The following is a 21801-nucleotide window of genomic DNA, read 5'->3' as shown; positions in this document are numbered from 1 at the left end:
CCATTTGTTAGTCTGCTTGGCCTACCATAACAGGTAACCACAGACGTTATGGCTTAAACAACAGAAACTTATTTTCTCATTGTTCTGGAGACTGAAGACCCAAATCAAGGTACCAGCAGGGTTGGTTTCTGGTGAGGTATTTATTCCTGTGTCCTGCAGCCTAGTTTTGAAGAAAAGCATGGTTCTACCCAAGTGCATTAAACATTCTGACTCCTTCCTTGTAGGGATGTGGACATTTCTAGTAGTGACCTAAAAGTCTAAATAGATGCTGTAATTGGTCTTAGTGACTGGGCCAGAGTTGATCAGAAAGTTGTTTCAGACAGTCAGAAGTAGATGGATAATTAGGACAGTTACTAAAATAGTCCTCAAAGTGAAATAGGTCAAACTGGAAAGGATAATTATATTTCTGGCTCAAATTGGTTGAGGAAGTTTCCAGGACACGAACAGGAGGTGAAGCCAAAACGAGACACATTAGCCATGACGACAGATACATAATGGAATACTTAACGAACCTGACATTGAGCAGAAGCAGATAGCAAGAGGGCAAGAGGAGGTCTCTTGTGGAAACTGTAGAAGAAAGTTGAAAATTCTTGGGCTCAACATTGGGGTATCCACCTCGACATCTAACTGTAGCTTAGCTGTATGCTGTGTGATCGAATCAGTCTGAGCAAATGATGACAGTACAGGTATTGTTGCGTATGCAATCAGAGAACAATCAGGTGGATTTTTTGAGATGCCTGAAATACAAAAGGTGCAAATCAGAGTCAGATGTTAATGCAGTGCATGTGCCCACATTAGAAAAGAACTACAATAGGTTCCTAATGTGATAGCTACACCCTGTAGAAATGAGATTATGATTCTGAATATCTGTTGCTCTCCCTGTACGTCATCTCTATAGAGATACCCTTAGACATTCTTCATAAATATTTATCTAGTTCTCAAAGGCAACGTAACTAATCACTATGCTTCCCTTTAAATTAAAAAATAAAATAAAATAAAATCAAGGCTTAGAAGAGAGCGATCATATACAAATCTCAGGAGGAAAATCTTTATGAAATACTCATGTAAATTGCCTCATCTTCTTGTAGTAGTATTACTTTTCAGTGGGTATGTTTAATGTTAACATTTTTATTCACAATCCACTTCTTTGTTGTGCTTTGCTGTGGAAGGAGAGCTGCTTTATTGTATCTTGCTGTGGCTTGGGAGAAATCCCCCAAATTTTGTTATTAAAAAAAAAAAAAATGGCAGAAATGGTTCACTTTGAAGGTGGTTTTTGAAAACAGAAAGTGATGCTTATTTTTATACCCAGCCTTTGTCTGTGGGATGACAAAGCCAATTTAGGATTTTTTCTTGATTGTTTCTACCTTTATGGATCTATGTATCAATATGGGGTAGAAAAGTAAGTAATAATCCAAGAATCAGAAATAGTTGGTCCTGGGTCCCCTCTGTGCTGCTTACTAGCATTGTAAAATTAGAAGAGTTTGATAGTTTTAAGTTTCAGTTCCCTAAATTACAAAGTGAAATAGATGGACTGGGGCAGTCTCTAAAATGTCTCATTTTCGAATAGGCCGTATCTTATATCATTAAATGTGAAGGTGCCAGAATTTCTTACAACCATAAAAATAATTGATATCCTGGACATTATCATTTAATTTAGTTTCCAAGAAAGATCAAGAGTGAAAAGCAAGCATTCGATATAAACAAAAAGAAAAAAGAAAATACCAAAACGATATTAAAGGGTAACAAGATGAGTTAGCTCACTGAATTGCAAGGAGGAGCACACAAGACCCTGGTCCTTGCCAGTATGAGGCAGCTTTCCTCCCCAGGGTTGGGCCACTTCTAACTCCAGAAAGGTATCACTTGAGAGATTTATACTGGCGAACAGTATTTGCACCCAATGCCCTCAAGATGGTGACAAATCTGTTTCCTCAATGAAATTCAAGGATTAGTTAGGACCCTCTGAACCAGAAGTAGCATCACTGTGAAAATCCCCTTTATCCTGCCCACTTTTCCTGAAAACATGTCAATCCCCAGTGATAATGTGTGTATATACACACTTACATGTTTACACGCATGTGTCAACTCCATGTATAAAATGCTGCGCTCACCCCTCTCCCAAATTGAGGCTTTTTGGAAGATACACTGGTAAGGGGTTCCAGGCATTGTCTAGGGTTTAAGGAGGAAGTGTTGAACTAAGCTGTTTGTTATTTAACTAGTCGTAGAATAAGCTGAACAAACATAGATGATTTACCTACATTTTGATTGGAGATCTTTAGGTACATTCAACCAAGAAGAAAGTACAGAAAGGGAATGTGGCTGTAAATTTGTGATGTTGGAGGGGAAGTGACGGTAGGATCATCTGTTGTTCTTGCAGGATTCCATCCCCAGGCCAGCATTTCTCTCAGTAATCTCACTTTTGTAACTGATAAGATTAAACTTGTTTACCCATATCTTTGGGGAATAAATAAAGGACATCAAGTACCTTATGCTGAATAGAGGTGTGTGTCTGTGTGTACGTGTGTGTAAGTACTTCTGCCTCGGTGCATAGAAAATTCAGCATTATCAAAAGGCATCTGTTAGAATGCCAAACCCAGAATCTCTACATTAATTTCGAGCATATACATTGAAGAAGTATCAGAAATGACAAGATTGCAATTGGGAATATGGAAGGAACTAGAGAGTATTACCAGAAAGATGAGTGATGGGGGGGGAGGGGCAGGCAGTCAGGGATGACAGTGTCTGTTCTTGAAATGACAGTGAAGAGGAACATAATGAAATAACTTAAAGATGAAAAGCATTTTGAAATATCTTAAAATACCAACTCTCTTGGAGTATCAGTGGCTTTTAAGTGGGTTGAGTAGGGTGGAGATATATTCCAGAAGTGATGGGGCCTATTTTAAGATACTCAGAGATTCTCTTTAACCAAAAACAACAGAACCCAGGAGATCCAGAATAAATGTGATTTCAGTAAAGAAGAAATAGAAGCCCAGGAAGGAAAGGGAGGAGGCCTTTCCCTCTCATATTGGGCTGCTTCTCTTGTCACTATTCAAATTAATTTCAAAACTGAATGACTTTTTCACCTTATATTTTTTGCATATTGAAGATATCACCATATCAGAGTTATAAAATACTTGATGCTTATATATAGAATGTTCCTGATAAATTAAATTCTTAAACTAAACCTTTATTCAACAGTAGCTGTCACTGTATCAGTGTCTAGTATCACAGAGATGCTGGGAATCTGGAAGGTAAGGGGATGTTTGCAAATTAATATAAAGAGTTTAAGTGCATTAAGAATGTTTCAGTGGACAGTTAGGATCAGGACATGGAGTAAACAATTAAAACAAATTACCGAAGGCTCAACATTGAAATCCAAATCTTGATGCAGAGACACTGAGCAATGCACCGCAGTTGGACATGTCCCAAAAAGGTCATTAGGAGGATGAGTTCCTTTTTTATTTTTATTTTTTTTTTATGGGCACAATTTACTCCTGAGGAAGTGTGTATTTCCTAAGTATAAGCACAGGATTCAGACATCATTTAGCTATTAGGTTGGTGCAAAAGTACCTGTGGGTTTTGCAATTATTTTTAACCTTTTAAACTGTAATTACTTTTGCACCAACCTAATAGGTTTTAATCATAATTTTGAATAAAAGTCCAAGTTAGATACTTTAACCATATAATTCTGAACACCAAAAGAGACTCAGAGATAACCCGTGAAAAAGCCTGTCTTCAGAAATGGGCCCGATCGATTGGAAGAAGAGAACTCTGCAGTTACTAGTGTGGTCCTCAGATATTTTGAAAAGCTGTCAATGGAAAAAGCAGCACCTGTACTTGCTTCCTTAAAAGGCAGCTAAATCATTAATTAGAAATTTCAGAGAAGAAGATTCTTGGGCCAGGAGCTCACCACCTTTGAAGGTGGAGAATTAAAATCAAAGAGCAAATTGAAAATTGAGCAAACAGTTAAGAAATTGGGTTTATGGGAGGGACAGAGAGAGAGAGAGAGAGTGGGCTTTGTTGCCAGAAACAGGAATCCGAGACAATTCCTGGGTAGGAGCTGACCTCTCAGAGGCCTGTGCAAAGGTAGTGAAGCCACACGCAGATGTGTCCACGTCCAGAAATGCTACATGTGTCATCACTCCCCTTGCCTCCCAATTCTACTGGTACCTTCCATTGCCCAGACGCAGTCAGAAGCCAGCTGATCTGGGGATTGGGGAAACTGTCCATCAAAACTACAGCTCCGGGACACATACAAAGCAGGGCAAGGAAAAGGTAGAGCAGGCTTCTCAGCGCAAACATGGCGACTCAGCATTGGCATGGCGACGCCAAGAGTTTTTATTCAGTTTGGGTTGTATTCCTTGAAACGTAGGCTTCCCATTTGAGCGGAAATAGTAAAGATAACAACAAATGAGACTTGTGAAGGCCTTTCAAAGAGCTTTCCAGGTTGAGAATACAGCGAGTACAAACTCCAGGTAACAGGAAAAGACTGGATGCTTGGAAGGAGCAGAAGGCATCAGTGTGGCTGCAGCAGTTTGCAGGAGTGTGGGGAAATGTGTTCTGGGGAGAACTAGATGAATACCACCAAGGTGAGGTCCCCAGACTTGTTCTAAGAGCAGCCTGAGTTCATTGGAAAGGATTTATTTAGCAGGGGAATGTCAAATTCTGATTGTTGTTTTGAAAATACCACTGTATCTACACAGAAAAAAAATGGCTCAAGACACACAAAGTAGGAGTAATTGTACGTCATAAGCAATTTTTTGTAAGAATTTTTTTACATACTTTATAGCAAGTTAATTTATTTAAAAATATGATTGAGGTAACAATGAAGTTATATTTCTGATTTAACATGTGAATGAAAGAGTAAAACATTTCTATGATTTGGAAATATTTTACAACTTTTATGTTTGCAAAATATAGTCATGTTTTCTTTTTCCTCCATAGTTAATAAATTGGTGTACCATACCATTGTTATTACGATTTAAGTCAGATTATATTTTGCAAATATTATAATATTAGGTAACATGAGTTCATGATTTTAGCAGATCCATAAAATCTGTTTGAATCCAAGATCAAATGCATCATGACATATTTTAAGAATCATATTTGAAACTACATACAATTTTTTTGTCCTTTTATTGAAAAACGATAAAAACACAGGTTTATTTGGATGCTTATTTAGTTGTTATTTTTTAATCTACCGTGTTTTTTCTACCATATTTTTCTTTAAAATGTAGTATTTTTATGGTAGTACACTTAATTTTGACCATGTGAAAAGACTTGGACATATAAAAATTAAGGAATCTGTAGGTAGAAATTTGGATTTAAATTTCAAATTAGGATTTTAAGGTTCTACTGTCAGAAAATGTTTTTCTTAAAGGTGTCTGTTTAAATATTGATTGGTACATATTCACCAGAAGAAAGCAGATATCAAGGTCCTCTTATCGTCCTTCTTGACTATAAACAAGTTTTTAGTGAGATTCTGGTAGATTTTATTAGTTATTTTTATCTGGTGCATAAGCCAAGGTCTTATCTTAAATAAATACAGCAACTACGAAAAGAGTTTATTTCTCTACTTACTTTCTGTTAAGGGAGGGCTTAGATCAAGGGTGTCCAAACTGCGGCCCGCGGGCCAACTGCGGCCTGCAATCCATTGTTAATTGGCCTGCAGCAAATTCCAAAAATATATTTAGTTTACTTAAATAAACCAGGTGAGGCAATATGTACTTCACCTCGAGTGAGTGGCATGGCTGTTTGTGTATTTTACCGCATATGGCCCTTGGTGAAAAACGTTGAAAAAAGTTTGGACACCCCTGGCCTAGATAGTCAAGGGAGAAAACTTTTGTTTAACTCTTGAAATCTGCTAGACCTGTCGCTTGGGGCATAGTCTCAGTGTCTCCATCTGGAGACAGATGAGATACCTCAATTGATATCTCACAATTTTTATTAAAAACTGGAAAGAATGTATGGAGAATTACTTTATAAAGTGTGTACAAAATGTAGTACCTCCCGTCCCCCAGTGGATTGGCATCCTTCTTTTACGTACCTGATCTTCATTCCCCAGCTTAGCATCTTTTAATGGTTTTCCCTTGCCTCAGGTAAAGGAAGAACCCTTCAGTGTGGTCTCATGACTGATTAACCCTCAGTCTCTTCTCTTGTGGTGCTTCCCTCTTTTGTTCTGTATTCAGCTGCACTAACCTACACTTGCCCCTCAAATTTGAGTAGAATTTTTGAGCTCATGTCACATTGCAGGTTCTGTAATGGGGACACAGTGGTAAAAGGATTGCTAAAAGTCACACTTCCGTGACACTTATATATGAGAGCAATAATAACCAGTGCAACAGACAGGCAAGCAAATTACTGACTGTGCAATGGGATAGGTGGACCATGGCAAGAGGGAGAGGGAGACTGGTACTGTTCACTTGATCTGTGTTGTGCTAGGGATGAGGCTCTGATAGAGTTTCCCGGTGGGAATTCCTGCCTGTTCTTGTAAATTTTTTTCACTTTACCATTCCCGAATCCCGAGACAAGTTGGTCGGGAAATCGGGAAAATCAGCTCCTTGAATCCAGATGGTTGGTAGTATCGGCTGTCACTTTGTGGAAAAAATTCATCATGGAGAACAGAAAACAGTTTATCGCTTGGGATTCGGGACCGGGAAAGCAAGAAAAATTCCTGAGAACGGGCGGGGATTCCTGCCCGGAAACCCTAGGCTCTAATATTGCCCCTTCTTATTGAAAGCAGATACGCAGTTTTCTGTATTGTCTTGAAGCGTTCCATATTGGCTAGTAGCTAATAGAAAAAAGAAGCAACAAAATACTGTGGTGTAAAAACTAAATGTATTTGTCTGCTGTATATTGGTCTTCAGTCTCTGGTCTATTATCCTTTTTGTAGAGGCATCTGGTCTCTGTCTCAGGACCTTTGACATGTTGTTTCTCTCACTCAAAACATCATTTCTGCCACCAGAAACATCTTCCATTTCACTTAGGTCATTTTTGTTCATCCTTCAGGTCTCAGGGGAATTTCCCTGATCTTCTAGATTGGTTATTATTGCATGCCAGAGTTAGTTCTTTATTTTACCTCTGTAATGGATCATATATTTTTGTTATTAATTATTGTCAGTCTGTGTACCTAGTTCTGTAGGTAATTGAAGATTGAGTCTCTGTCTGCCCTGATCAACTAATGTCTTCTTCTCAGCAAGATTTCAATAAAAATTGGAGACCTTGGCATTAAGGGAGCCTCTGTTCCCTAAACAGAGAACTTCCCCTTTCTAGAATTTATCATCAGATGAGCCCATGATTAAGTCAGGGATATGATTTTTGATCCCAAAATGGTCATGATGGGGTCAGCCCATTGCTATGTGACACCAAAAGTGACATGAGTAAAATTTAAAAGCATCGCTTCACTGTGAAGACAAGTTTCAGTGAAAACTTCAGTCTTTACGCGACCAAGTCTTTTGACAACCATTTTTGGAAGTCCACCAAAATCCAGTTTCTTTTTTTTTAAATCAGTCTCTCGAAAGTTTCCGTGTGTTTGTAATAACTTGGAATCCACCAGCCAGGCATAAAGTTTACAACATCTCAAACTTATTCAGAAGAGTAAGGGCTATTTTTGCATAAGGACAGTGTGATCTATAATTTTCAGACTGGGTTACAGCGCCCCTATAGAGATATATTGTTGCCAGGGGTATGAGAGCCCCAAGGGAATCACCCTGAAAGATTGGCTCACTTTTTAGGAGCATCAATGTTAATGTAAGATATGAGGATATATTTTTCTATTGATTAGAAGGTAAAACTATTGTTCCGAAGGATAGAAATTTATTAGGTTAAGTGAGAGGTACATAAAATGCGCTTGGTTAAAGGATTTCTAGAGGAATATATATAATCATACAGTTCCGTGTGTTTGGAAATAGTTTGCATTACATTAGTGCCAGTGAAATGTACTAAATCAGTAGAATTAGGCGAACATGACTTAGTCAGCAAGCTGTGCATGTCTCGGTCAGCAAGAAATTTAGAAATATAAGGATGACAGAGGAAGATGTGCTGGTTTTGATTTTCTTAAAAGCTGTGGGAACTGAGCAGGATTTGGGCAGGAGCTTGTACTGAGAATGTAATGGCTGTTTAATAAGAAGCAGTTAGAAGTGTCGATGTACAGGATAAACTGGTTGTGAGTTCAGAATTCTCTGGGACACCGTTTTTGTCTGTTATTGCTTCCGTTGGCATGGACACCACAAGTATAGGAAAACCAAACATTGTGAATGGACTGGGTCTCATCTGCTCTGCCTGGCTGGCACTGGTATTTGGAGGGCACTTTGGATTGGTCAGCCCTGGGCTTAATCCCTTCAGTGATTTTTATAAATTCGCTGGGTTAATTACCAACTATGACAATAGACCTTCTGCTATCTGTCTATCTATCCATCCATCCATTTATCTATCTCATCTGTCAATATCTATCTGTCTCTATATCAAAATAGGAATATTTATTAATAGTCAAATGGTGCTTAAGGGCTTACAATGCACAGTAGTTTCCTTACCTTCTCATCCTCAATGGAGAAATCATTTTAATATCTGTTGGTTTATTTCATATATACAAGTATGTCTGAATTTAGATTTCCCCCAGAAGCAGATTGGGAGACAAGGAGAGAAATGCAAGTAGTTTATTTAAAAGGTGCGTGGAAATGAGGAAGAGACACAGGGAAGGAAAGCCAGCTAATGAGGTTATCTTTTTAGTCACCATGATGAGTGAGTAGAGATTAATCTTACAGGAAAAACCTAGGAAAACATATACAACACATACCCCAGAAATATCCCACTTGCTGGGGGAAGAAGCTGGGGTATTTGTCCACCTCCTTCCATCAGGCAGTGATTGAGTCCTGCCCTGGGTGGGAGTTGATTCCTTTGTACTTTGAGCTGCCCCAGCAGGGGGCAGAGCAGTGTCTGGTAGGAGTCTGGAGACCCAGGCCTGCAGGTGGCAGTTAACTGCAATATAAAGCCCAAAGGGATATAGGTAAGGTGCTGAGAATGTCCACTCCAGTACACTTACACTAAATATCTTGACGTTCAATCTTTTTCGTGATTGATTGGTTATTCTGCCTTAAAGTGAGGACTGAAATCACATCACAGCCTCCACTTATTTTCTTGTCTCTGCCAAATTCATTATAATTGTTGTTCCTGTGTTACTTAGCTTTGTATCCTTTAAGTAACACATATACTGTTTATCTTTAATAGCTAGTATGTTTTGATGACTCCTTTTATAGGTTGAAAATGTTAGGACCCACCTACCATCTCCCATAGTTCTTCTCCATTCTTCACATTAAAGCTCCTGTCATTTGTATGTATACTTTTATAATTTAATTTACTTCCCTATATATAACTTTATGCGTTATACTTATATACTCTTCTGTAACATATTTAAGCCCTAAACAGTTTGCTTATAAGTCGAGTCTGTGGGTTGAAAAGTAATCAATGACATCAATAAATATATGCAATCTTCTTCCGAATAACATCCAATATAGACTGTTCTTGAATCTCTACACCCTTCTGCTTTACTCTGGCGAGGTAACTCCTTATGCCTGCCCTACAGTCTTCATTCTGGGAGTGTTTTGTTTTGTTTTGTTCTCCATTACTTTTTGTGGTTGGAAATATTATATCCTAGATCCCACATATTTTTTTTTATGTTCTTTGTTTTACTAGAACACATTCTCAAATTACCTTCCAAAGAATGGTGTATTTAGTAGAGGTGTCTGAGTGCGTGAGTCCTCATGTATTTCAAGATGCATCTTTTTGTATGTTTGATAGTTTAAATAAGTATACAATTCTATGTTGAGCATCATTCAACACCATTTTCTATTCTGTTCTAACATTTTCGTTTATCTGTAAGTGGCCTATTACTGTTCCACTTCACACTGACCTCTATCTCAGGTTAATTTAGAATATTCATTTGATTCCCTGTGATTCTGAAATTATGCAGTGGTGTGTATGCATGAACCATTTCAATTACTAGTCAGCCTCTTAATTCTGATGATTTATTTTCTTTAACTTTGAGAGAATCCCTTCTATCTTTTTAAAAAATATTAAATACATATTTTTCCCTTGTTCTTTCCTTTTCGGATAAATATTTGTAAGATATGGTGTATTCTGGATTGTCCCTCTGTTTTCTGTTCTCAAAAATTTTATCCTAATAATGAAATCAGAAGATTTTATTGGCTTTGTCTTCCAACTTTCATTCACTTATTTTTACCTTAATTTTAGCAATTTTAATTTTCAAAATTTTTCAATATTTTTCTTGTTTTGTTTTTATAACATTTTTTCTTTCTTTATGGATGTATTATATTAAAAACTCTTTCATAGATAATACAGGAACCTAAATAGAAAGAAGAAACATTCTTAGTCTGCATGATGGGGATTCCTTTGTTTATAGATCTTAATTTTTTTTTTTTTAAATACTGTTTAAATGTTTGGCATTCCCTGCATGCCTTTTCATGTTTATGATGAGAACACATTATTTGAAACAGGCTAGCTAACAGAAAGATATCTCATTAGGTTAAGGAGGCAAGAAGCCATCCAATATGCCTTTAGAACCCAGCCCACCAGGTTCTTTCCATTTTGAGTATTAAGCCATTAAAAACTATTTTTGTAATTATTTTATTAGTATTTCAGATAAATCTGTGTCCGCAATCTGCTTTTATATCTGTCAGTTTTACATACTGAAAGGTTAATCTTCAATTTTCTATCTGAGCAAGACATCTTAGAGTCCACCCTTCATAACTTCTGGGGTGTGTGTCTCCCCCCTCCCTGGGAGGGTTACTTCTAGCAGAAATAAAAATTGAGAAGCACTATGAGGTAATATAGGTGGAGAGTTGATAAATGTGGCTTCAACCCGTTTTTAAAAATTTACTTTATAATCTTGGATTTCTCACTTATCTTTTTTGAGATCCAGTTTCCTAATTTGACAAATGAAAATAATAATGTTTTCCTTCCTCATAGGGATTTTCTCTGAGTATCACATAAAAAGGACTTATAGTTATTTGGAAAACTTCCAATACTGTATACTTTATCAGGGATATAACGGTAAATAAGATATAATTCCTGAGAGAGCATGTCACAGCCAATTTTAGATCAACAGTGTCAAAATAAAGAGCGATAAATGCTATTAGAAAGATACATTATTTCAAGCACTTATCACCGCTAGAAATTTTATAGTTTGCAAGCTACTTAATGTAGAGCAATGTATACATTTTTAAAATAGTTTTCTTTTGGGTAAATTTTTCATTTTACATGTTAGTAGGTAAGTATAGCATTTAAAAAAGTAAAAGAGTTTGCTCAAAATCACATACCAAACAAGTAACAGAACTGCTACTTAAAAATAATTCTGACTAAATCACTCACTCTTACTTCCTCACCAAAGATTTACATGAGGTATTATATTTCAAAAGAAAATTGCATAATTTACTGTATGTGTTATAAAACTATAAGGAAAGAATGGGCTTTAAAGAGCAAATGTTTGTCCTAAAATGAAATGAAATTAATAGGAAAAAGCAGCAATTGATTAGTGAGCTTCTTTAAAATGTCAAATAGAGATGTCAGGTGAATTTCTTCAGTGGCGATCATGATTTTTCTTTGATATGGTGATTCAGACTATAAGAAAAAGCGTAAGAATAGCTTTAGCTGAAAGCAGAAAGCTGCCGTTCCTCTGGTTCTTATGAGCCCTATCGTTAGAGACTGGAGAGGATCATGTGCATGGATTTCAAAGTGGGAATAATTTACCAAGACAGGTCTATTCTCAGGAAGATTCACTTCTGCATTCTCCAGGAGCTGTGTCCAAAATACCATGTGAACACAAGCTCCAACAAATAAGAATTAGAGTAATCCAGGCTTGAAAATTCAGAAGCGTTTACCTGCATCACGGAAGTCTGTGCGGATCTGTACCCTCAGCCTGCTTAGGTTTATTTTAATACAGGAAGTCTAAAGAAATACCAGTTTCAACCAATACAGATAACCCTGGAGAAGATTAAAAATTGTGTTTAGTTGAATGTGGTCTCTCTAATGTTTTATTAACTGTACTGAAACTGGACGGGTATTAAAAACAATAACTTAGATTACTGGATTCTAACTGCTAGTGGGAGGTAACTCATTATTTAGTAGTCTAGTAGCAGTGACCCCTCAAATAACTGGCACATTTCGGTATGGTTTGAGGTAGACAAAGTTTCTAGTTGCTAGAGTGCTAACATATTTCTGTACTGAAATAACCCGGGCACAAGTAAAAGGGGTCGGGTATTTTGGAGTTGTATTCTGCAACCCAGAGTGGCATGGTGTGACTTTTTCCTTAGTAAAATTCTCTGGTTGGTTTGAGGTTGGCAACCAAGTAATGTGCGTTGTAGGGCAAAGAGAAGACGGAAGAGAATCTGAATTCTAATGTTGACTCTGTTCTTTACTTGGGTGATTATTTTGCTCTGATCATATATCTGTCCCCTTATTTATATAATGAGGGGTCGAATTACATGGTCCCCCCAGATTCCTTTAAACTATCTCATTCTAGGACTACCTCTGTTCATCTACATGTCAGTGCCCTTTGTTGTAGATTCTTCCATCAATGGCTTCTAATCAGTCATGACTACACGTAACCATAAGCTTGTGTATTCACTCTCACCTGCACTCTGCCGTTGGCCGTGGTACTGTCTGTTGCCAATGGCGCATCAGCAGACACGTAGCAAGCAGAGGCTTAAAAGGTACCTGCACACTTGTGCACTGTGTCTTGCATTCTTAGGGCACTGGCCTGGAGCTGCCACATAAGAAATCCAGTCCAGCTTACTGAAGGATGCAAGACTTATGTGGAAGGAACTGAGCCTCTCCACCTGATCAGCATGACTGACCGCTAGATGTGAGACTGAGGCCACCACGGACCTTCCAGCTGTGTGAGTGCAGCTGCATGAACAACCCCAGGTGACACCAGCAGGGGAACCACCAAGCCAATGACAATATCATGCAAAATAATCAATTGGTGTTGTTTGAAGACATTAAGTTTTCGGGTATTTTGTTACAAGACAGTAAATAACTGACACACCATTTGAAAAGGGCTTCATATAAATAGCATACTGAGCTCTTTCTAAATTTAGCTAATGAGACAATTTTTATCTGATTACTAGAATATGAGCGCTAAAAGAAAGGAGGTCATATCTGTCTTGCTCATCACTATTGCTAGTGCTTAATACAATGTCAGCACTGTATTAGTTTTGTATTATTTATATGACAAATTACCTCAAATCTTGGTGGTTTAATACAACTCATAAGCATTATCTCACAGTTGTTGTTTTGTAGAAATGCTGGCATAGCTTATCAGGTCCTCTGTTTCAGAGTCTCACAAGGCTGCAGTCAGGATATTCGGGGGTTGTGGTTTGGTATGAAGGCTGAATTGGGGAAAAATCTAGATCCACGTTCATGCACCTGGTTGTTGGCAAGATTCAGTTCCTTGGAGGCTGTTGGCTCTGTGGCCAACAGTTCTATGCCATATGGGTCTCTCCAACATGGCACCTTGCTTCGTCATAGCCAGAAAGAGAGGGTGCCAACAAAATGGAGATCTCAGTATTATGTAACCTAATCATGGATACACCTCAATACTTTTGCTGTATTCTCTTTGTTGACCTCTAGGTATAGGTCTGATTCAAAGGCAAAGAATAACACAAGGACATAGTAGATTCTGAAAGGTAGGGATCATTGGGGAGTTATCTTAGAAGGTACTGGGCCGTACTAAATGCTGGATACATTATGTAAAGGTGTATAAATAAGTGAATAAGCAGGCTTGTATTTACTGATCAACAAATACATGTCAGGTACTGTGCTGTGTGCTGGGGATCTTTAGGTGCTTTTCAGAGTATATACTGTGTTTTCCTGAAAATAAGATTGGGTCTTATATTAATTTTTGCTCATTAGGGCACATTTTCAAGGGATGTCTTATTTTTTCATGTACAACAATCTACATTTATTCAAATACAGTCATGTCATCTTCTTCTGGAACATTGTCATAATGTACTAAATGTGTCCGTCTGGCTGATGATCTTAATTGTTGCTTATTTTCGGGGAAACATGGTAGTAAAGTACAGAGGTATAAAAATTAATGCCATACCATGCAAAAGTGCTAACCTTTAATTTTTATGGAATGAATAAAGTACAGATGGGATTCAAATAGAACATAATTAATTTTGTTGGGTACATCAGGATGACATTTCTTGAGTATAGTAACTAAACTAGGGTTTTATGGATGAGTCATTATTTTCCATCTCTGCAGTTGAAAATAATGGAAAGAAATGCATTTCACATAGAGAAACTATCACGTAAGGTGTGTGTGTGTGTGTGTGTGTGTGTGTATGTAACAGAGAGTGAGGGGCAAGCAGATATTTGAACCGGCAGGATTTTCCGCCAACAGAATGTGCTCTCTTTTAAAAGTTTGCTGAAGAGCCATCTGTCCCACAGTCTTTAGGTGACCTAGTGAAGATCTATAAAGGAAGGCAGATAATCCAGTAGATGGGAAGATAGAATACAGGTGCACAGAGGAACCCAGGTGTAACTGATTGCATGGTGGCCCCTATCTCAAGAGTTGTTCAGGTTAATTGCACATTGGAGAAAATTGACATAAGTTAGTAGTTTTGAGCAAAACTGTCCTAAATACAAATTTTTCAGATGGGAAAGAGGCAGTCCTTTGACACCCGGGCGTTTCTGAGGATGCTGTGTGGAGGGGAATTTAATGATCTGTAAACTTTCACATCTGTTGACAGTTGCTCTCCACTGTGATCAGAGAGCAAAATGAGAGGAAAGTGTGATTTTTAAAATGAGTATATGAAAGAATTTATTAAAATTAGGAAGAGAAGTAAAATGCATAAAACTATGGAAGTATCACCTGGGAGGGACTCTTATTATGTTTTACATTGCATAAAATTTGTAAAGTGGATTGAAGTGCATGATTCAGCTTCATAACTAAATTCAAATCCTGCCTCTATTGGTTACTAGCTATCGGTATTTGGGTGAGTCCCTTGACATCTCTGAGCTTAAGAGTCATCTGTAAAATTAGGATGTAACTGCTCACCGATTTGTATTGAGAAGTCAATGAGAATTACTATAAAAATGCTTTAACTTAATAGGCATTTGAGTTTTGTTTTGTTTTGTTTTGTTTTCCTTTCCTTTCCTTTTTTGTCATATGCTCTAAAGTTTGAGGAAACATCTTAGAATGCTTCCTGTGTTGGCCTGTTCGTATACTTCATAATCAGACAGTATTATCTTTGATGGTGTTGCTACTTGACCAGAAATCCATGATCAAAAACATGCCCCCAAAGCTAGGTTGGCTCTAAGTCAAATCAGCAAACGTGACTGTCTATAAGGTCCCCAACACTAGTTAAGTTCTGAGGCATATCATGAAGAGGGTGGGGCCAAGAGATGACCTACCTAATCCAAAGACAGACCCCTGAGGTATCCAGTTATGAGTAGTCAATATTGCAATTTTCCAAGTCCAGGACACACTAAAGCTTTGTTTGTCTAGGCCAAAGACTCTGAAATACTTACAGCAGATGACATTGTTCTGGTGCTTTTAAAGAGGTTATTTATTCATTCTTTGTATCCCAAAATTGGGCTGCATGCCATCTCAAACAGCACATATTCTAGATAAGGGAAAAACTCAGCATGAACAAATTGAAGGTACACAGGTTCAGGATTTTAGAGTAGGGCAAGGGTGGAGTTGCATGTGTTAGATACACCGGAAAATTTTTGAAGTGAACCTGATATTACATCTGATTTCCAAAGGCAAAGGCAAGAGACAAATGGTAAGAAATTAACTCAGTCAAGTAGTGTTATAAAATGTATATATGCATGGTGGTCATAGTTTGAATGAATGAGTTGTACTAGTAGATAGCAAACTAGGGGGAGAAGGGATTTTCTTCTAATCTTCCCAAATAATTGGCCAGTTTCAAATTCAACATGTTTAGACAGAAAAAGTGAAAAAAAAAAAAAAAAATCAATGAAAATCTGTAAATGTTAATAGACCTTTCTTACTGGTAAAATCTTCCTTAGACAGAAACTGCCTTCATTGGGCCATGAGCCCATCATTCTTGGTTCCTTCTTTGTCTTCCATATGCCAGCTTTTCAGATACCCTACTCTATACCCTCCCCCATCGCCACCACTACAACCACATTCATAATCCTCTCTCACCCAGGTTTCTTACCTCACATGTCCTTAACCACCACACATATTATGGCTTTAATATGTCTCCTCATTCTGGTCATGCACCTGTCTTTGTGCGGGAAAAGGACAAGGCATGAGGTAACCTGACTCAGCTACTTCTCAACATAGTTCCCTTAACTTTTATGATTTTCAGTTTTGTGTGAATAAACTATGGAAGTTGCCTACCTTGGATCTGAAAGTTGTTGGAGGGGATGAAATGAGAACTTGTGTATGAGGAGACTTTAGAATGTCTAGAATACAGCAGGAATGAAACACCTTCTGGTTGTTACTGTTAGTGCTGGTGTTATTGGTAGTGGAATGTTGTCATTATTGTGACTATGATTGCTTCCCTTTCTAGACTGCAAGCTTCTTGAGAATAGAGCTTTGGTTTTCTTTATACTTGTCTTACTCAGTACCTAATATAAGGTCTTAATAGACAGAGGGTGCTAAAAAAAAGTATGCACATTTTAAGAAAGGAAAACTATTAAAATTCTAATAACATATACCAATAACAAAAGATGAATACAAGTCACGTTTGACTTCTGCAATTACAAGAGGTGCTCAAAGTGGTTACATTCAGTGTCCAGGCACGTCTGATTATGATGAACTACTGCTTGAGCAATGTTGACCAAAGTGTCCTCCTGCATATATTTTTTTTGGCGTCCTTGATAGAAGCTGAGCAAAAGTTTTGGCAACTTGGATGATAGTTACAAAAGAAAGTCTATAAAAATATGAATGGACAATATAGAAAAAACATGTTGGAAAGCTTCTCCAAGAAAATCTTGGAAGAGCAATTAAGAAGGGTGATGGTCAACACACAATGGGATTTATACATGATGTAATACAGAATTGTACACCTGAAATCTATGTAATTTTACTAACAATTGTCATCCCAATAAATTGAAAAAAAAAAAGAAGGATGATGGTCAATTCTCAACACACACACACAACACACACACACACACACAAATCATTTAATTTTAAAGTATAGAGCATCAGATTAAAGTGAACTTCTTGGATTCTGAGACTGAAGCAAGTGATTTAATGTTAGCACTCTGAGTTGTTATGCGGTACCAAAGAAAGGCCATACTTCACCTGTTGGACAGCTGAGGAAATGTTACAGTTCATAGTGACTCACAGGTCCCCTGGGCTATTTAGGTAGAGACAGAAACCACCCATAAGCAACTCTGCAAGCCAACAATGCCACGTCCTTTCTATTGATAATTATCTCTTACAATAAGCATAGGCTCCTGAAGGTGTAAAAAAAAATGCCCCGGAGGTATAGCTAGCAAAAATTAACACTCCGCTGCACATTCTAATTATGATTTAATTAGGGAATTAAAAAAATGCCAAGCACATGTTTTTTAGCAAGTGCATAATTACTGACTTATTGCTTGTAGGTTTTCTACATATTTTTCATTGTAAATATCCAATTATAATTGTCAGTTAGGTCAGACGTTAAGAATTCAAAGTCTTATTCAAAATAATGAGAATTTGTTTCCTTAAGCATAATATCCTCTGGTATAGTTTTTATGTCTTTTAATTTACTGTGTAGTCTACACAGTTCCCTCGCTTAGCATAGACTATGGGTGGTGGTTTCCTCATGATGTGATGTATTATTTTTCAACAAAGACCCACATCTTATATTTATAACCAGTGCATAAGAAAAAAAAGAAAAAAAGTGACAACCACACCAGCGTTCTTATTCCTGAGAGATTTGTAACAAACGACGACTGTAAAATTGCAGTCTCCTTTTCATCGTGAATGCTTTCCCAGTGTGTGTGCCTCCAACTCTGACCAAACTTTTAGAGTGATTTCTAGCAGAACTGTTTTGACCTGCTCCTGATAATATTCAAATAAAAGCCACAGTTGGAAAAGAAAGTTGTGTGTGCCATGTGAGTTCCACGAAAGGTACAGAAACTGATCCCAGTTTGATTTGTGACCACTGTCGCCAGCTTTAGAAGCCACAGCTGATGCAGAATAACGTCTGATGTTGATTTCTTAATCACACTGCCATTATGGAAATAATAGGTTGCTACAGTAATAACCACTACCCCTTTCTGATGGTATTTCAAAGCCTGTTACTGCTACTTCTAATGACCATTGAACTGTTTGGTCTAATGAGTGAGAAGACTCCAACATCTTTATTCAAAAGTCACTGATGATAATTGCCACCTATCACCCCATTCTCCAGAGCCCAGAATGTGTGTCCACTGAATCCCATTATCATCACTGCAGGTCTGCTTCCCAGTCTTACGAAACTCAAGTAATTAGCCCTAATTTATATCTGATTCAAAGATGGATGCAGTCTTTTCTCTCAGATTCATGCTTTCTGTTATATCTGAATAATACTTAACTCTAGAAAAATTTTACAGATTTTATTGAAAAAGTCATAAATATTAGTGACAGCTTTAATGTCAATAAATCAGTAAAAAATTCATAACTACATTCATTTTTACACCATGAAGTGATGGTAAAAAGCAAGGCATCTGGAGTGTAATAGGCTTAGATTTGAAATCCTTGTTCCATCTCTTAACAGCTGTTGTAACTCCAGGCAGATCAGCTTCTCTGAGGTTCAGTGTTCTGTCTCTAAAATGGGAGTAAGAATAGTGTTTCCCTGATGTGGTGGTTGTTAGTTATCAAACCTCACAGTGGAAACTATTATATTATCATCACTGTTATTACCATTATTGTTCCCACCTCACAGGCTTCTCCTTTTTATTGACAACAAATTGCCTCACACAGTTTTCAGAATAAGGATGTGCATGGGATTTTCTTGATGTGACACCAATAACCCAGCCATGAATGTGGAATAGAGACTTTTAGTCATTGCTCTGGGGATTTATCTGTATGCAGCAACTGAGTCATTAAGCTTCTCTCTCTCTATATATATATACACCTGGCCTGGATTGGGAGAGCTGGAAAATGGTCGAAACACCTGAATAAAAAGGGTAAAGGAGGGAAGCAGCTAATAAATAGAATGCACACTAGGGGTTAAGGCAGTGAGCTAGGCATTTTAATGTACTGTCTCTTATTTATTTTCACAAAAAAGTCATGTGAAGGAGATAGCGATATTTCTATTTCATAGCTAAATAAACTAACCTTAGAAAGGTAAAGTAAGTCTAATTTCAAAGAGATAATAAATAGTGGAAATGGTGAGGCTTGTTCCATGTCTTGATCTAAAGATATATAAGCTGTATGACCTTTTGAAGAATTCATGAAGTGCAATCTGCTGAAGACATGTACTTAGAGAATGAATTCAAAGAACGTATAAAGGAAAGCAACAATGACATGTGCAGCATAAAATTTATAGGTGTTGGAGGACATCAGAAACCAGAATGTTTCTGAGTGTACGCTTAAAGTTAAAAAAAAAAAAATACAGCAATGTGAAAATGGCATACGAAAATGGCACAAAATTAATCATTTGACCACATTTGATATTGATCAGATTTGCATTTAAAATGTTTGCCAAATTTTCTCATATACATGATATAAAAAAGAAAAGGCAAATATTTTCAAAAAATGGAATATGAAGACAGTGTTGTGATAGAAGCTTTATCATGTGAGAGATTATCATGGAAAAAAATATCAAGGGGAGACCTTAATTTCACAATAGAAGATTATTTCAAAGGGACCGATCTTTCCCCGGTACTCTGAAGTTAGAACCATAGACATGTTTTTAAATCGCATTCATCATTAAGACGATCCTTTTGTGAAATGTAATTTTCTCTTACTGAAAATATTACGACTTGGCTGGGAAAGAATGCTAAGATTTCCATCTCCAATCTGAGAATAATTCAAAAATTATATTGTTAATTATCATGTTATACTTAATTACAAAATGGCCACAATATTTTACCTCCTCCAATCAAGAGATGGAGCTTATTTCCTCACTCCTTCAATATGGCCAGTCCTGTGATGTCCTGATCACATCAAGCCTCAAGAGACCTCGCAGCTTCCACTCTGCTCTTGGAATCTTTGGACTGCGTTGTAAACAAGCCAAGGAAAGTCTGCTAGAAGATGAGAAACCACATACAGGTGGTCTCAGTCACACCAACCATCCTGTTCTAGCCCTCAGGCAACCCACCAAGTGACCATAAATGCAGAAACATAGCTGTTATCAGCTAGGCCAGGCCCAAACCAGAAGAACGATTCAGCAGACCTCAGCCTAAATGGTGACCCACCACATTGTGAGCTAAATAAACAGTTGTTGCTTAAACTTACTAAGTTTTAGGGTGGTTTGTTATGCAACAAATGCTAACTGATAAAAGTTATTCCAAACTGTTCAAATGTCCCAGTTATGTGAAATGCTTCAAAAACTGCAGTCATATTTTGAGAGACTTTAGAAACTCTACAACGTTCCTATAGAAATATTTTTGTTCATTTATTTTTTGAATAGGAAATGCATTTACGTAATTCAAAATTCAATAGGCATGGGAGGATACAGAATAAAATTTCCCTTCCTCTGCCTGTTCCCCAGATATCCACTTTTCTTACTTACAAAGAGACTATCAATTTCTAAAGTATATTTCCAGGGATAATTTACCCCACAAAATATATGTGTGGTATGTCATACACATATTTTGCACCTGTCTTCTCTTAGATGTCTTCTAGGCTAACTCCCTCACCACTTTCAAGTCATGGCTCATATATTACTTTTTAAAAATTTAAACATTATGTTTTTTGAGCAGTTTTAGGTTCACAGCAAAATTGAGAGGAAGGAGTAGACATTTCCCATGTACCCTCTGCTCCCACACATCCCTAGCCTTCCATATTCTCCCCCCTGCAAATGGTTCATTTGTTGCAATTGTTGAACCAACGTTGACACGTTATAATTGCTTGCAATCTGTAGTTCATATTGCATCACTCTTGGTGTTGTACATTCTATGGGTTGGCACCTAGGTGTATGTATAATGGCATATGTCCATCATTACGTTTTCTTGTATTTTCATTGTCCTAAAAATCCTCTGTTCTCCACTCCTTCAGCCCTCTCTCCACCCCCAACCCTTGGCAACCACTCATATTTTTATCATCTTCATAGTTTTGCCTTGTCCAGAATGTCATCTGGTTGGAATTATACAGTACGTAGCCTTTTCAGATTGGCTTCTTTCACTTAGTCATATGCATTTAAGTTTCCTCCATGTTTTTTCATGGCTCAATAGCCTATTTCTTTTTAGCACTGAATAATATCCCATTGTCTGGATATGCCACAGTTTACTATTCACTTACTGAAAGGCATCTTGTTTTCTTCTAACTTTTGGAAATTATCAGTAAAGCTGTTGTAAAAATCCATGCTCAGGTTTTTTTGTTGTTGTTGTTGACATATGTTTTCAGCATATTTGGGTGAATACCAAGGAGCATGATGGCTGGGTCATATGCTAAGCGTATTTAGTTCTGTAAAATAACTGTCAGACAGTCTTCCAAAGTGGCTGTACCGTTTTGCCTTCCCACCAGCAATGAATGAGAGTTCCTGTTGCTCCACATCCTCCAGCATTTGGTGTTATCAGTGTTCTGGATTTTGTCCATTTTAATTGGTGTATAGTGATATCTCATCGTTGTTCTAATTTTCATTTTTCTAATGACATATGATGTGGAGGAGT

The 21801-nt window shown here is 37.4% G+C and overlaps 1 long non-coding RNA gene and 1 pseudogene across 1 annotated transcript in view; one reads left to right on the top strand and one right to left on the bottom strand.

Moving 5' to 3' along the window:
• LOC109459174 (AP-3 complex subunit beta-2-like) overlaps nucleotides 1-4318 on the bottom strand; it is a 74411-nt pseudogene extending 70093 nt beyond the window's left edge.
• Nucleotides 1-21801, top strand: part of LOC148757601 (uncharacterized) — a 476408-nt gene that overhangs the window by 93283 nt on the left and 361324 nt on the right. The gene's annotated exons all lie outside the window — the stretch shown is intronic.

Source organism: Rhinolophus sinicus, chromosome 8, assembly GCF_057876585.1.
Source record: "Rhinolophus sinicus isolate RSI-liver-muscle chromosome 8, RSI-T2T, whole genome shotgun sequence".
NCBI lineage: Eukaryota > Metazoa > Chordata > Mammalia > Chiroptera > Rhinolophidae > Rhinolophus > Rhinolophus sinicus.
The sequence above is the reverse complement of the archived record's forward strand: the minus strand, read 5'-3'. Positions and strand labels throughout refer to the sequence as shown.